The sequence below is a fragment of the Natrix helvetica genome (assembly GCF_964273705.1).
Source record: "Natrix helvetica genome assembly, chromosome: 1".
In the NCBI taxonomy this organism is placed as follows: domain Eukaryota; kingdom Metazoa; phylum Chordata; class Lepidosauria; order Squamata; family Natricidae; genus Natrix; species Natrix helvetica.
In genome coordinates, this window is record NC_138548.1 from 184,129,860 (window position 1) to 184,145,455 (window position 15,596).

The 15,596-nt window shown below is 40.4% G+C and overlaps 1 protein-coding gene across 1 annotated transcript in view; it reads left to right on the plus strand.

Moving 5' to 3' along the window:
- The first annotated feature begins 10,614 nt into the window (after positions 1 to 10,614).
- ZDBF2 (zinc finger DBF-type containing 2) overlaps positions 10,615 to 15,596 on the plus strand; it is a 30,640-nt gene continuing 25,658 nt past the window's right edge. The window contains exons 1-2 of the mRNA XM_081939332.1: positions 10,615 to 10,696; positions 15,444 to 15,588. The gene's annotated coding sequence lies outside the window, so the exon portion shown is untranslated. The remainder of the gene's footprint in view (positions 10,697 to 15,443; positions 15,589 to 15,596) is intronic.

Below are 15,596 nucleotides of genomic sequence, written 5' to 3' on the forward strand. Positions count from 1 at the left end.
GCCATCCTCAATTCATTATAAAACTAGTCCACCCCGCCCAGTCAAGCTCCAAGCTTTCTTGTACAGACTTTTAGTCTCCAAATTTACCTTCTGCAGTCCTTGGTCTGAATATTTAGAAACATGACAGGTCTATGTAGACAGCAAGGTTGTCAATGAGTTTACAGATATAAAAGTAGTCTCCACGTCACTTTAGTATCAAAAGATAATCTAATTATCTTTCAACAGTATGACCATGTAACATTGATTTGGAGCTCCGTTCAAGCTTCTCTTTCATAAGCACCAGTTTGTGGCATTTTAACTCTTAGCATCCATCCACAATTAATTAATGGCTTAGATTAACTTGAAGGACTTGTTTTTTGCTTATAATTTTAAACTGCCTGGAATGTAATCTGTATATCTAAAGAAGCAAGGCTAAGCCATTTGCAGCTGAAATACTGGCCTAATTAACCTTCAGGGCCATATAAAATGGAAAGTAATTTTAAAAATCTCCAGCTAATGCTTTCTTCTATCTCATAAAACACAATATAATGCCAGGCATGTTTTCACTTGGCTTGTTAAAAAAATAAAGAAATATTAAAGCTGTGAATAATTTTCTGAAACATCTGCAAGGTGTGGCTTCTGTCATAAATGATAGCTGGCAGAAAGACCAGTCTACTAAGAAATGAAAAGCAAGCCATAGAGTAACATATCCTAGATTGGATGGGGGGGGGGGAGGAATTGATTCGGCCAATGGTGAGAATTATATACCAGCAACATCTGGAGGGCCAAATACTGTATGTTTCTCTTGCTGTTTGTTTATTAGATGTTTGAGTCAATCAGATATATACTTTAATTTCTTCAACGCATAATTTGGGATTAAAAGCAAATAACCTCACAATCACATTTCATAGAATCATAGCGCTTAAAGAGACTTATGATGTGTTAAAATGTTATACTTGTTATAATACATAACATACAATTTATAAAATATACTGTATGCTATAAACCTCTTCCCCCCACCCCAAGATGGTGGCGCACTTTGAGCTCCTGGTGCCACAGTAGAGTTAGGCAAAAACTAGTCTATACCCACAGGGAGTTATTAAAGATTGGATCTTCTAGTCGACTAGATATTACCAGCGACTTCCAGCAGTCTCATAATATACCAAGTGATATAGTAAGACTGCCAGGCTCTCCATGGATCGTTGTTGGGCCTAGAAGGCGGTGAAGAGAGCGAAAGCAGAAGCGGAGATGCAGAGCTGGCTTGCTAGTTCGGTTATGGAAGCAGCCTCACAGACCAGCATTACCAATGATGACCTCTTTCTATCGGTCCACCATAGAAAGTGTGCTCACATATTGTATTACAGTATGTTATGCTGATATAACAGCTGCAGACAGGAAGGCACTATAGAGAGTGATCAATTCGTCACAAGAAACCATTGGTTGCCCTCTGACACCACTGGATGACATCTCCAGATCTCGCTGCTTTAGCAGAGTAAGGAAGATACTCAGAGATGATTCACACCCTGGTCAGTGTCTCTTTGTACTTCTACCATCAGGCAGAAGGCATCAAAGTATAGCCAGCCGAACAAACAGGTCAAAAGATAGTTTCTATCCTTGGGCTGTGAGACTTTTAAATACAACCACAATCACTACATGCACACGCTAGTTTTATTTCTTTCTTTTTTCGTTTCTGTTATAATTTTGCACCAGTGAGGTTAAAACCAATTTTGCTGTATTTAAGTACAATGACAATAAAGATTATACTTATAGTGGATGTTTTCATTTCTGTAAACCAAGGAGAGTCATGAGATTGTAACAGTTCAAAAATCTAACCAATAACATTACATTTATTCCACTGAGTGTGCTTGCATTTATCCTCACCTGCAAAAATCAAACCAACACAGAATAAACAAAAAATACAAACCATTTGAGTTGTAGAGATGAATGGAACAGGAATGAAGCTGAAAGAAGTGCTTCTCTGCCCTTAACCTACTTCTATGAAGACTGCTGTTGCTCTGTAACTAGTTGCAAATGGATTTGGTTTTACCTAATTGTGCTCCCTTGGTCTGGACAATGGAGGATTGCGGTGTCTCTGAGATTGCTCATGTAAGATTATTGGTTCTAGTTCTTTTAATTTGCAATTAAGATCCATGACGTCTCGCCTGGACTACTGTAATGCTCTCTACATGGGGCTTCCCTTGGGACGCGCACGAAGACTGCAGCTAGTCCAGAACGCAGCCGCGCGGGCAGTCATGGGGAGTACTAGGTACTCCCACGTAACACCGCTCCTGCGCGAGCTGCACTGGCTACCTGTGGTCTTTCGGGTGCGTTTCAAGGTTTTGACCACCATCTTTAAAGCGCTCCATGGCATAGGGCCTAGTTACCTGCGGGATCGCATCCTCCCACACACATCCCTGCGGCCAATTCGCTCTCACAGGGAGGGGCTTCTCCTGGTGCCGTCCACTAGGCAATGCCAACGGGCGACACCAAGGAGTAGGGCCTTCTCTGTGATGGGCCCAACCCCTGGAATGACCTCCCCCCCGACATTAGAACCACCACTGACTTCCGCTCCTTCCGGCAGAAACTGAAGACACACCTGTTCCGACTGGCTGGCCTGGCATAATTCTTAACGTCTACCTCCTGGCATACATATTTCCTACTGGTTTTTTAGGGGACTTAATTTTATAGGACACTGGGGTTTTAAATTTTGTATATTTTAAATTATTTATTTAGCAATTACAGTTCTGTCTATTTTATCCTCCTCTTATTTATGTATTTATCCATCTAATAATTTTAATTGTTATTATGTATGATGTCTTTTGATATGGACTGCACACCGCCCTGAGTCCCTTTTGGGAGAGGGGGCGGTCTAGAAGTGCTAATTAAATTTAAAAAAAATTAAATTAAAATCCAGGATGTCAAGGATCTGTTTTATGATAGATTAGACCAGTGGTGGGCAACCTTTTTTTTCAACTGAGCCAAATCTCGCCAAAACCACGATTGAAATTTACTTTGAGAGCCACATTTTTAAAACCGAAAATACATAGGATGGTACACTTTTTTTAGTTTCAATAAGTTTTTATTGAGAATATTCTGCATGCAAGTATCCACATAGGTCGGGAGGATACAAATAACACAACTAATAAAACAAAAACTTTAGAACGATATTATTTATCGATAACGTTAAATTCCGTAAAATTTGCCTTACAATGTAGAGAAAATTACATCCTGACATTGACTGACAAAGTCACAACCACTAATGTGAACATTGGCCTTGCATTTCCTTGGATAGTTTGAGTAAGTCAGGTTTGTATATTGTTGTTTTTAATTTCATCTCTCTCCCACTTTCTTTCTTTTTTTTTTCTTTCTCTCTCTCTCTCTGGCTCTTTGTCTCTCTCTCCCTCCCTCCCCCATCTCTGTCACTCTCTCTGTGTGTGTGTCTGTCTGTCTCTCACTCACTCTGTGTGTGTGTCTGTCTGTCTCTGTCTCTCCCTCTGTCTCTCTCCCCTCCCTTCCTCTTTCTCTGTCACTCTGTGTATGTGGGTGTGTCTGTCTCTCACTCATTCACTTAATCACTCACTCTGTGTGTGTCTCTCTCTCTGTCTGTCTATCTTTCTCTCCCTCCCTCCCCCTCTCTGTCTCTGTCTGTGTGTGTGTGTGTCTGTCTGTCAGTCTCTCTCTGATTCCCTCCCTCACTCCCTCTCTGTTCCTCTCTCTGTCTGTCTGTCTGTCTCACTCACACACACACACACACACACTGTGGTCACCTTGTTGAGTGTTCCAATCACATTTGAAACACTCAACAACTGGCCTGCATTTATGGTATTTTGCAGCATTCTGCAGTCATAGGACCAAAATTGGTTGTCACTCGCCCGGGCTTTTGCAGAAGCTTCCCTCCGAAGCCCGAGAGGAGGGAGGGGAGCGGGCACCCGGCACACAGAAGAGCCACATTAAAGGGTGTAAAGAGCCACATGTGGCTCACGAGCCGCGGGTTGCCCACCACTGGATTAGACAAAATGACTTCTATATGGTACACACAGTTCCTTGAAAACAGGTCAGTGAGAAATAACTTATACTACTAAATACTTACCATTCCAATTTATCATTATAATTCTCTTCCAGGGCATATCTGGCATAATCAATGTTTTTTTAATTGAGTTTTTTTTTCTTTTGGTAAACATTGTAACTTGCTTCCACTGATTTTAAAACATTGCTGAACCAGATCACCATGCACTCATGACTTAGTGATAACTGAATGGACATAATGAAGTATATATATATATATATATATCACCCACGTGTTGCAAATCAATTGGTATAATAATTCCATCAGCAAATAGAATGTGCCTGTATAAATTTGTAAATGTTTCATTCTGAGAAAAATGGGTTATATGGAAGGAATATAGCGAGCACAATGAGGGGCAAGCATTTTATATGAAGCTCAATATTACTTATAGTTCTGGGTCAGAAGCAATGGCACTACACTGAAGAAACTAATTAGAAAAAGGCTTTGAGTCATGTCATACTGTCATGTGACTTTCCACTTTTCAAAGTTGAATAGTATCTGCCTGATTATGTGCTATCAAGCTGACGACGAGCTTAACAAATACATATATAGACCTTGTTCAGACTCCAATTTTAACTGGTTCCAGTGGTGTACTATTATGATTAGTTGCACAGTCAACCAGATGTTTTCACTGGATTTGACAATTTTATCTACCTTTCCAAGGACCTGAGCCTTTATATAATTAATTACCCTAAGCACCCATTGATTTCTTTTTGGCTTTTTGTCTTGCTTTCCTTGGCCTGTTCTAAAGCCATCCCTAGCATAACCCTTTCCATATAGTTGTCTAATCTGCATTGGATGATCCTAACCATTTTATTGCTTATGTGTGAAATTAAGAATACTGTAATTTTACTGTTAAATTTTATTTCTTCTGTATTGTTATATAGATTGACTTTTTCCAATCTCTTTTGACCATTATGTTATTCTCCAGATTTGCTGGCATCATTTTATTAGCCAATTTTACTAATTCTTTTTCAGTTCACACTTTTGTAGATATTCCATCAGAGTACTGATTGCATTTCATATTATGGCACTAGAGATTTTAGTAAATAGAGAGCATCTTTTAAAGATGTCTTGGATATTGACATCTTTACTGTGCAGAATTTCAGTATACTCTTTCCAGATTTGTTTGATCTTCTTCGTCTGCTCATCTACTATCCTTTTATCTGTTCAAACAAGTGTTTTGGCTGAATGAAGTAAGAGCTTACAAATCATAATCTGGAAAACAAATGTTTGGTATATTACTGATACCAAACATTACCCATCTCTGTAATTCTCTGGGAAACAAAGGGCTTGTTATATGAATGAGGATTATGTACATTTTGAAAATCATTTTGAAAAAGTGCTTTGAATTTTTCACAAGTCCAGCAATTATCTCTTATTAATTATAGTAAGCATGTCTGCCTCTTTTTCCAAGCTAGTAGAAAACTTTGGAAAAAGACATAGCTGTCTAATTAGTAATACAGAAGCACTGCACTTCTTTCATATCATTTTAAATGTACACAACTCTAGTTTGCATAAAATTGGAAGAACTTCAGTCCATCAATCATTCACATGGCAACATTAATGTGAGTCACACTTTTGGAACTTGGGTGCATCATATTTCCGGATCTGACTGTTTGGGAACAATATGCTATTAGCTTCAATTCTCATATGTGAACTTGAAGCAATTCTTACACTCCATTTATTACACAATTGTCAGCATCGGCACGCATAACAATACACTAGTGATCATTACAAAGTGTCAGAACTGAGGATGTGGTTAAACATTGTTTATGCACCTGACAACAACTTATTCATGTCCTTAGTGACAGATAGTGTCTGTTTTGAGCATTTCATTTAAAGAATGCAGGACTTCTGCCAATTGTAATACAAAATCATCCAAAGTATTGCACCATGTTTAAATGTTTTCTTAGCTCAGCAACAGATTTGGGGAGGTTAATTCCTAACATAACTTCTATATCTTTGTCTTTTGGCTCATTCTATGTTTATTTATATAACATCCTAGATATCTGAGCTTTTTCTAACATAAATATTTGATTTAGTTCAGTTTCTGATATGCACTGATTGTAGGAGTTCAGAGCGATCATGTTCAGCCGCAGTAAGACTGTAACTCAAGTAATCATCTATGGATATTGAAATGGATACTAGGCACTATAAGAACACAGACATTTGATAATTTATTTTTTAAATAAATGTACAGTAATGACTTTGACATAACCTAGATGTCAGTGATTCTGACAAATCCACTGGTAGCAACAAGCAGCAAAACCATTCAAGCATCTGCAAATCACAGATCATCCACAGAAAGGATTTATCATCCTTTTTATAGCTTTGTTTAGCTATTTCAGATTTATGCATTTGTGACCCATGTCATTTCTTTGAATGTTTTAACCACTCTTCACTGGAACATCGCCTGTAATTTTGCTTTTGCTATGTAGTGGGACCAATATTATTCTGGCTTTATGGACTGCATATGGGAAAGCTCCTTCCATAGCTTTTATCTTGCTTGGAGGAATTTGAGTTTTCCTTTTTCTTGTAAAGTGTTGTAATAACTCCTACTTAGGAGAGTAAGCCCATTGCAAAAGACACCTTTCTGTTTGTATGATTTATTTATCCGACCACAGAACACATACAGGCAGTCCCTATGTTAAGATCAACATCCATCTCCAAGTTTGCCTTTAACTAAAATTTGGATATGTTGGAATTTATGAATGGGCTGCCTATTACTAAAAATGGTGAATGTTCTCCTTCCTTCAGCTGACAAACCATTGAAACCACATGAGTTCATGAACCATGAAAACAGACTGCATATTAAAAATACACAGCTTCAGTGGTTTGTTGGCTTGAGGAAGGAGAACATCATCCATCATTTTTAGTAATAGGCAGCCCATTTACAAGTATAAGTGATCTGCAAGTCAGACCTCTTAACACAGGGACTGTTTATATCACATTCTCTGCCTCTGTACTAGCCATAAAATTCTACAGGCAGTGTAAATTCTTGCTGTAAAAGATGAAATTAAGTTCCTCTAGAGCAGGGGTGTCAAACTTGCGGCCCATGGACTGGATGCGTCATGTGCTGACATTCCCCGGTTTAGCAAAGGGGAAAAAGTTGCAATACGTCACGTTACATGTCGTCGCAGACTCTGCTTTAGAGTCTAGACCAGTGGTTCCCAAACTTTTTCAGTCCACCGTCCTCTTGGTGCTACAAACTGATCCTCAGTGCCCCCCATCCAGTGGCGGAATTCAATTTTTTTTATGACCGGTTCTGTGGGCGTAGCTTGGTGGGCCTGGCTGGGAGAATCATGTGACTGGGTGGTTTGCACGATGGAAGATAGTAACAGTAAAATTCAAAACTGTAACAATTAATTGCACATTTATTCAAAATCCAATTTAAAAACCTTTGTAGTTAATGTTAATTCAACAAAATTGTTGAACATGATCCAGTGATACCAGGTTTTCAAAGTCTGATAGTCATTTATCAAGAACCTTAGTAACTAGTAACATAGTAAACTTAGTAACATTTAGTAACTACTTCTCTGTTCAGTAAATTCTTAATGTGATGGATGAGCTTGATAAAGTGATACTAGTTTCCCAATGTCTGGTTTTAATACTTAGCAGGAGTCTTAAATCACCACGTTCAGTAATCTGGAGTCGATGTCTTTGCTTGGAGAGAAGTTGGATGACCACACTGAAGCCACGTTCCACCAAATATGATGTTGGAAATGCAACAAGGAGTTTCTTAACCACTGTCCATAGTGCAGGATAGCGATCAGAAATTTCTTTCTGTAACTAAAACTCTTGGTACAATTTCTTGAACTTTGGCTTCAGCTCAATGTCACCAACATTTGCTTGAATTAGTTGAGATTATTGCATAGTACCTAGAGATTCCCAATATAGAAAGTGAGAATGGGAACATTTTAACAGATCTATATGTTCTTGGGTTATAATTTTCACTAAAGAACCATGGGGATGGAAAGGGAAATATAGACAATGGAGTCCAATCTCCTTCCTCAACAGTGGAAGCAAAGAATAACTCTAGCAAAATGTAGCCTTTTACCTGTTTGGGGAATCATCTTCTTATTTTTCCAATACAACTCATGCAAAGGGTCATGCAAAGGGTCATCCACAACTACATTACATTTTCCACACTCATATTTGTGATTCCTTATAATTTTTTTAAGCTAAACATTTTTAGTACAAATCAACACATTGACATATATATTAATGCAGTTTCCTATCTCTTCCATTGACATAATTAACACCTTATGTATTGAATACAAGTATATCAAGTATAGGTTAAACATGAATTGAAAAACATCTAATTCAAATGTATAAGATGTGAATTTATTATATAATCACAGGCAAACATTGCACTTATGCCTAAGTCCTCTACCCAAGCACATTATAAGACAGATAAAACTATCTTAGCTGGCTGTTGTAAATATTACTCTGCTAATTCAACAAGAAATGCTACTGAATGAATCCTTAATGCAGAACACAGCTAATAGTGATTTTAGCAATTTTCTTCCCAAGTTAACTCAAAATGTATATCCCAATGTTCCTCTATTTTTCCCCAAGCACTAGGGAGGATTATATTCAAAACCAGACACTTTTGCTCTTTGTGTGTGTATGTGTATGTGTGTGTGTTTGCTTCTGGTCTCCAGAAAGAATTTCACCTGTTTTTTCAAATGTTGGCCCCATTCACATCTCCCTTAGGATTCAGCAGCCTTGCAAGGATCCCTGGCTTGCTTATAGCGCAGGGCTGCATGGCTGCCTGCAAGCACGGGCACAGGGGTGGGGACGGCGGCGGGAGCTTACCTCCTAAGCGCTGGCTGCACCGCACAAACTACTGCCCGTCGCCTCAGGGAGGGGTCTGGCCGCCAGCAAAGGGCTTCTGCCAAGGTGCCCCATGCAGGCAAAATAGTGAGCAAGCGAAGGAGGATCAGGCAGGGCACAGAGGCCCCTTCACCTCCCTTCGCTCCCACTTTGTCTTGATGAGGTCACTGCAGCTGCCGGGCACGGACGGACGGAGGTAGCCAGAGAGGCCCAGGCAGGCAAGGGGGCGAGCGATGGAGGATCAGAATTATAGCTTATTGGGTTCTATATAGTCAAAAGCTTTTATGTAATCAATCACAATGAAAGTATTGTAGGAATTAAATACATGGTGGCGGATGGCAGAGTGCTGAAGGATGCAGTCACAGCCAAAAACGGAGCTCAGGAGGGCAGCTCACACTCCTCCTGAGGTCTGTTTTCTCTGGCAGAATGCTAGCAAAACAAACTACTAGCAAAGTGGCATTTGATCACAAGGGAAGGAGGCATCCAGAAATGTTTCCCTTTTTGCATTTGAGCATCAAAGAAGGGACAGGAAAGGGGAAGGGAAAGACAAAGAAAAAGAAGAAAAGGTGGGAAGAGAGCAAGGAAGAAAAAGAGGGAAAGGGGAAGGAAGAAGAAAGGAAAATGAAAAGGGAAAGAAGTTAGTTATAATGAGAAAGAGGGAAGGTCTCTGAGGGAAGTCCTGCCTTAGCACTTGGCCACTAGCAGCCCTGCTGTCCTTGTCCTGACCTCTCCTAGTACTCTCCCATCCTATTGCTAAGGATGCTTTGGTTACAAAGCCAGGTCTCGTGTGGAGAGGTAGTGGACCTCCCTCTGACCCACACTCTTTGCCTTCCCGCACACACCATGAGCAACCTGGCCAAGGAGAGCGAGAACAGTAGCAGCCTCAAGGAAGAGGTAAGGCCAGCCGGGCACCCCCTTGGGAGCTTGAGGACCTGCTGGGCATTTGCCCTTGCCTGCCTAGGGCTCTGGACAGCCTGCACTGCCGTCCAGGGATCTTCAGCGTGGCCTGAGAGCAGCAGCAAGGCTCCTCTGGAGGACAAGGGTTTGGCACTCTCCCTGGTCTAGTCTTCCTCTGCTGGAGACAGTGGATCCCCCCAGCTCCCCCTGGGACACCACAGGCACCCCTGACATGAGTGACGTTGAGCTGGCCCCATGCCACCCCCCAGGTCAAACACAACCTTTATGCGGCCCTCAATGTAATCGAGTTTGACACTCCTGTTCTAGGGCTATCTCCAAATTGAACCAGGAACTATTAGAGGAGCCAAGTGCCAGGCGATGCAGCTCGGAGAGCCCACAGCTCCCTTCTCTACGGTCCCCAACCAGGTCACACACCTCGCAAAGGAAAGGCGGGAGGTTTGTAATTTAGCAAGGGGCATTTGGTAGACCTTCAACTACGGTTTAGCTACTGTACTGTGTAAACCTCAAAAGATGAGCCAAGCGCGGCCGAGTGTAATCCACACTCTTCTTTCTACAGTGGCAAAAACAAGTCCCCTTGGACCAAGTCGGATGTCTGGGGACACAGAAAGCACCGCTGCTGCTTGCAATCGGCACCAGTCCTCCTTTCTCCCTAAAGGCTACTAGGATAACCGCCGCAGACAGCTTCGTCTCGTCTCGTGGGCGTTTCCAACCCCTCGCCCGGCCGGCACGCGCTTTGACGTTCCTCACCACACACGCGGAATAGTACTGTAAGTTATTTCTACGCCTCTCTAGGATTATTGAGTGGTTGTCTTCCTGATAACCCGGAAGAGGAAGTTGCGGTTGTGCTTTTTTTTGACACTTTTGAATCAAGGGGGAGGGGGAAGCGCAATGGAGGTAAGAAACAAACGTAGAAGGGCGGCAGGAGATTTAGGTCGGGCGCCTAAATCGGCGGTGTAGAGGAAAGGAAAGGAGCAGCGGTTAGGTTAGCCCGACGTCGTCGCTTCCTTCCATGCACGCGCCTAGGGGCGGGGCTTCTTGGCTGCTTCCGGAGCGCGCGCGCGCACCCTTTCACTCACCCACCCACCCACCACCCCCGTGTAATGTCTGCTCTGAGAGTTGAAATCCTGAAGTCGTCGATGTTACTCGCCGTGGGGCGGGTGTGGGGGGAGCTCCGCGTGCACCCGAACCCTTCATTTTGTTACCCCAATTTCCCTTCAGCTCCTTTTTAGGAACGTTGTACCGAAGCACGTCCTGGTTTATGCTAAGCTGTATAATGCGATCTATATCTCAGTTTGGCTTAATGTGTTGGGTGACGATCCCAAGAGGGGTAGTTTGGCCAGTTGTGATCGGCCACGGCTTAGCATGTTGCGTGAATCAGCCAGTGTCCTTCAGTGAGAGTTCTGAAGCTTCTTTTGCGATAGATTGCACCAACTTTTAAGGAAAGTTGGCTATGTTCGCAATGGCCTGGCTAATTATCTATTGAATAAGGCGGAGTTGGACACCTGGCTAACCTGTAACCATGATTTCACCAAAATACTAAAATCAACTCACTTGAGTAGGTTTCATAGAATCACAGAGTTGGAAGCAGCATTTATTATTTTTGAATCTACTTTTCTGCTCAGCACAGAACAGATTAAATATTTTAATAGGCCATATAAAATAGCTATACCTAAGATTTGGTATATTAATGGAGGCTTATGTAATTAAGCTGTTATCATAAACACCCCAGTACAGATCTTTACCTAGAAATTGGTACAATATTGAAAAATTTCAGCCTGCCTCTTCCCATCATTCTAATTTCTATTTCCATCCTTTTTCCTGTTTATTTCTGTGCCCCTTTCATAAAGAGGTGCTTTCAGTTGACTTTCATTCCAGTGGGTAAGGTGGCAAATCTTGGGCATAGGTATTGTTGGCATTGTATGGTTGTATGGCATCTTGGCATTGTAGGGTTTACATGGCATTAGTATGCCAATTCTGAGATGTTTATAGGAGCCACTCGAGTTCACATGAAGAAATGAGTATGTATGAAATTGTATCAGATAAACAGGCTATAAAGTTGTATGGAGCTTTCTATATAAAACCTTTCTATGTACAAACACCTTAAATACTATACTAATTTGTTGCTCTACAGCCAGGGCACTTTTGATTATTGTGTGGTGAGATAATTTAGTTAAATCCTAAATCAGTTAACCATGGGAAAATACATCGAGAACAGAGATGAAGCAATTTTCAAATATGATTTTTTTGACGTGTGAAACATACGTTAGCATGTCTCCAATTGTTTGAAGTAGTGCCATAAACCTTCAGTAGAGTTGGCATTTTCCCTAAATGGCAATTTTAAGAGTATAGAGAGACTCGCAATAAAACATAGAGTAATGACATGTGTTATGAATCATTTTAAGTTTCAGTTCAAAGTATATTTCCACATGATATATTACACTGTAGGAAGAGAAATTCTCAAGTTTATACAAGTGTTTCCTAAGCTTCAAGCAGAACTGCTCTTGTTCAAGGTTACTCAGTCCTGAACTTGAGTCTAATAATAATAATAATACATAACACACCAGACATCACACTAATTCAGAAAAATAAGGTTACAATCATAGACATCGCAATACCAGGTGATAGCAGGGTCGACGAGAAGGAACATGAAAAAATTGCGAAATACCAGGACTTAAAAATTGAAATTCAAGGATTATGGCACAACCAGCAGTGGTAATTCCAGTGGTAATCGGCACACTGGGTGCTATTCCAAAAGCACTGGAATTACATTTAAAACAGTTAAAACTTGACAAAATCACCATCAGTCAAATGCAAAGGGCTGCACTGCTTGGATCTGCACGTATATTACGAAAATACGTTACAACGTCCTAGGCCCCTGGGTGGAGCCCGACTAGTAATCAATGCCAAATCCCGCGAAACAACTGGCCACTGTGATACAATCGTATAATAATAATAATGATAATGATAATAATAAATTCAAGAGGAACAAAGGACCAACTGCTGATTGACAAGCTAATCCTAAAGAATTCAAAGAAAAGATGAACCAACCTGTTCATGGCTTGGACTATAAGAAAGCGTTTGATTCAGTTCCCCATAGCTGGATCATGAAAAGCCTGAAAATCTTTGGCATCAGCAGCAACATACAAAAATTCATGGAAACTTCAATGAACCTCTGGAAAACGAAGCTTATAGCTAATGAAGAAGAACTGGGTGAAGTTGAAATTAAACGAGGCATTTTCCAGGGCGATTCCCTTTCACCCCTACTTTTTATACTCTCAATGATACCACTGACAATCATTTTGAAGAAGATGAACTGTGGATACGAACTTGCAAAGAAAGGACTGAAAATCTCGCTCTTGGTGTACATGGATGATTTGAAGCTGTTTGGTAAAACAAAAGCTGAACTGAGTTTATTAATTGAAAGCACAAAAGAATTTAGCCATGACATTGTTATGCAGTTTGGAATTGACAAATGTGCAACAATGGCAACCAAAGCAGGCAAGGTCATAGAAGATGATGGAATAGAACTTGAGCATGAAGAAATGATAAAGGCAGTAAAACCAGAAGAAGGCTACAAGTACGTGGGGATTTTAGAGGCCTCTGACTTAATGCATAATAAAGTCAAGGAATTAACTTCAGCCAAATACATTCGACGAATTCGCAAGATTTTAAAGTCCAAATTGAATGGAGGAAACATCATAAAAGCCATAAATACCTGGGCTATACCTGTGATTCGATACTCTGCAGGAATAATTGACTGGACCCAGTTGGAGCTGGACAATTTGGACAGAAAAACAAGGAAGCTTATGACAATGAATCATCCTTTGCACCCTAAAAGTGATGTTGACCAATTGTATCTACCAAGAGCAGAGAGTGGTCGAGGACTCCTACAAGTAAAACAGACTGTGGAAGAAGAAAAACACAGCTTGAATTATTACATCCAGAAAAGTGAAGAACCAATGATTAAGGAAGTAAATAAAGGAGGCCTTTTGAAGACAACTAAGTTAAAAGCTATAAGAAAGAAGTAATTGAGAAGCGAGCTGAACATTGGAAAAGCAAAGCTATGCATGGCCAATACTTGAAAAGTATTGAAGGCAAAGCTGACCAAAAGCTAACTTGGAACTGGTTAAGATCAGGGGCACTGAAAAAAGAAACAGAAGGCTTTATTTTGGCAGCTCAAGAACAAGCCTTAGCCACAAACTACATGAACGCAAAAATTCAACATGTTACCACCAACAGCAAATGTTGCCTCTGTAATGAGAAAGACGAGACAGTCGACCACTTGATCAGTAGGTGCAGCAAAATTTCACAAACTGACTACCTACAACGCCATGACCGCGTTGCTAAGATCATTCACTGGAAATTGTGCCAAAAGTTTGGATTTGAGTACAGCAAAAACCACTGAGACTATCAGGTTGAGAAGGTTTTAGAGAATGAGAAAGTCAAGATCTTGTGGGACTTCAGAATCCAGACTGACAGGCACTTGGCCCACAACACACCTGACATAACAATAGTTGAAAAGAAAAAAGTATGGTTCATTGACATTGCAATACCTGGAGATGCACGAATTGAAGATAAACAGTAAGAAAAAAAAACACAAAATACCGGGACTTGCAAATTGAAGTTGAGCGACTGTGGAAAAAGAAATCGTGTGTTGTCCCGATTGTAATTGGAGCCCTTGGAGCAATACCTAAAGGACTACCTCACTATTTGGAAATTTTAAATTTATCAGATTTGAACATTCTGATTCTACAAAAAACAGCTTATATACTTCGATAGGACTCGAGCTGTGGAGCTACCAACCAGCCCCAAAAGCTGTGAATCTCACCAAAGATTAACCACGCAATAATAATAATAGGGTAACTTGTTTCCCCTTTCTTTACAGCCATCACCCATCATCTCTACAGTATTAAAGGTTATAAGTAGGACTGGTAAAACATGCATCCTTAGAATAGATAGGACCAAAATTTGGGCATTATATTTTACCGTATTTTATATTTAGAGGATTGCAGGGAAGAGAACTTTACACCACCCCACACTTTTTGCCCTAACCTTTAAATGGCAAAAAGCGGGTGGTTAAAGATCCCATTCCACTTCCTAAATCCTCTAAAGGCCTCTCTAAATCAGGCCCTGCTTTGCCCACTTTTGTAAAATGTGTTTGAATGTACCATATAAAACTTGATGTTGCTCCCAGACTAAGAAATTTCAATTGTTGTCTTATCTGATTCATTTTCATTCTAAGATACCCAAGTTTGCTATTAGGGAAAGATCTGTAAATGTTACTGACATTGGTTTGCTTTATTATTGTGAGTTGCAATTTAAAGAAGTGTTTTCCAAGGTACAATTTCTATTCTAAACCACTTGTTTCTGGAAACATGCATGACTGCTGTATTAATGTTGGGATTCTTTATAAATCTTGAAAAAGTAGTGTTTTCCCCTCCATTCTCTATTTGTGTCTAGTTACTTGTATGTTTATAGATTTTATTAAATTTCTCTGGGATAAGAAAGCAGATTTGATAGATTATGATGAATGCCAATTTTGTGTCTGTCATCATTATATTATGAAATGAGATTATATTGCTGCTGGTGACCAAACCTCATATGGCATGTAATTGTAGTACATATGTCTGTTTAAATGCAGGTTACTCTGTTCCAATCACATTAAAGGAGGACACCGGAATCTAAGATAAGAGGCACTGAATGGTTCTATCTCCTGTAAGTTACCTCTCCCTATTTCATCTGGTTTCAAAGTCCAGTGAAGAGAGTTCAGACAACAGGATGAAGAAGTAAGTCA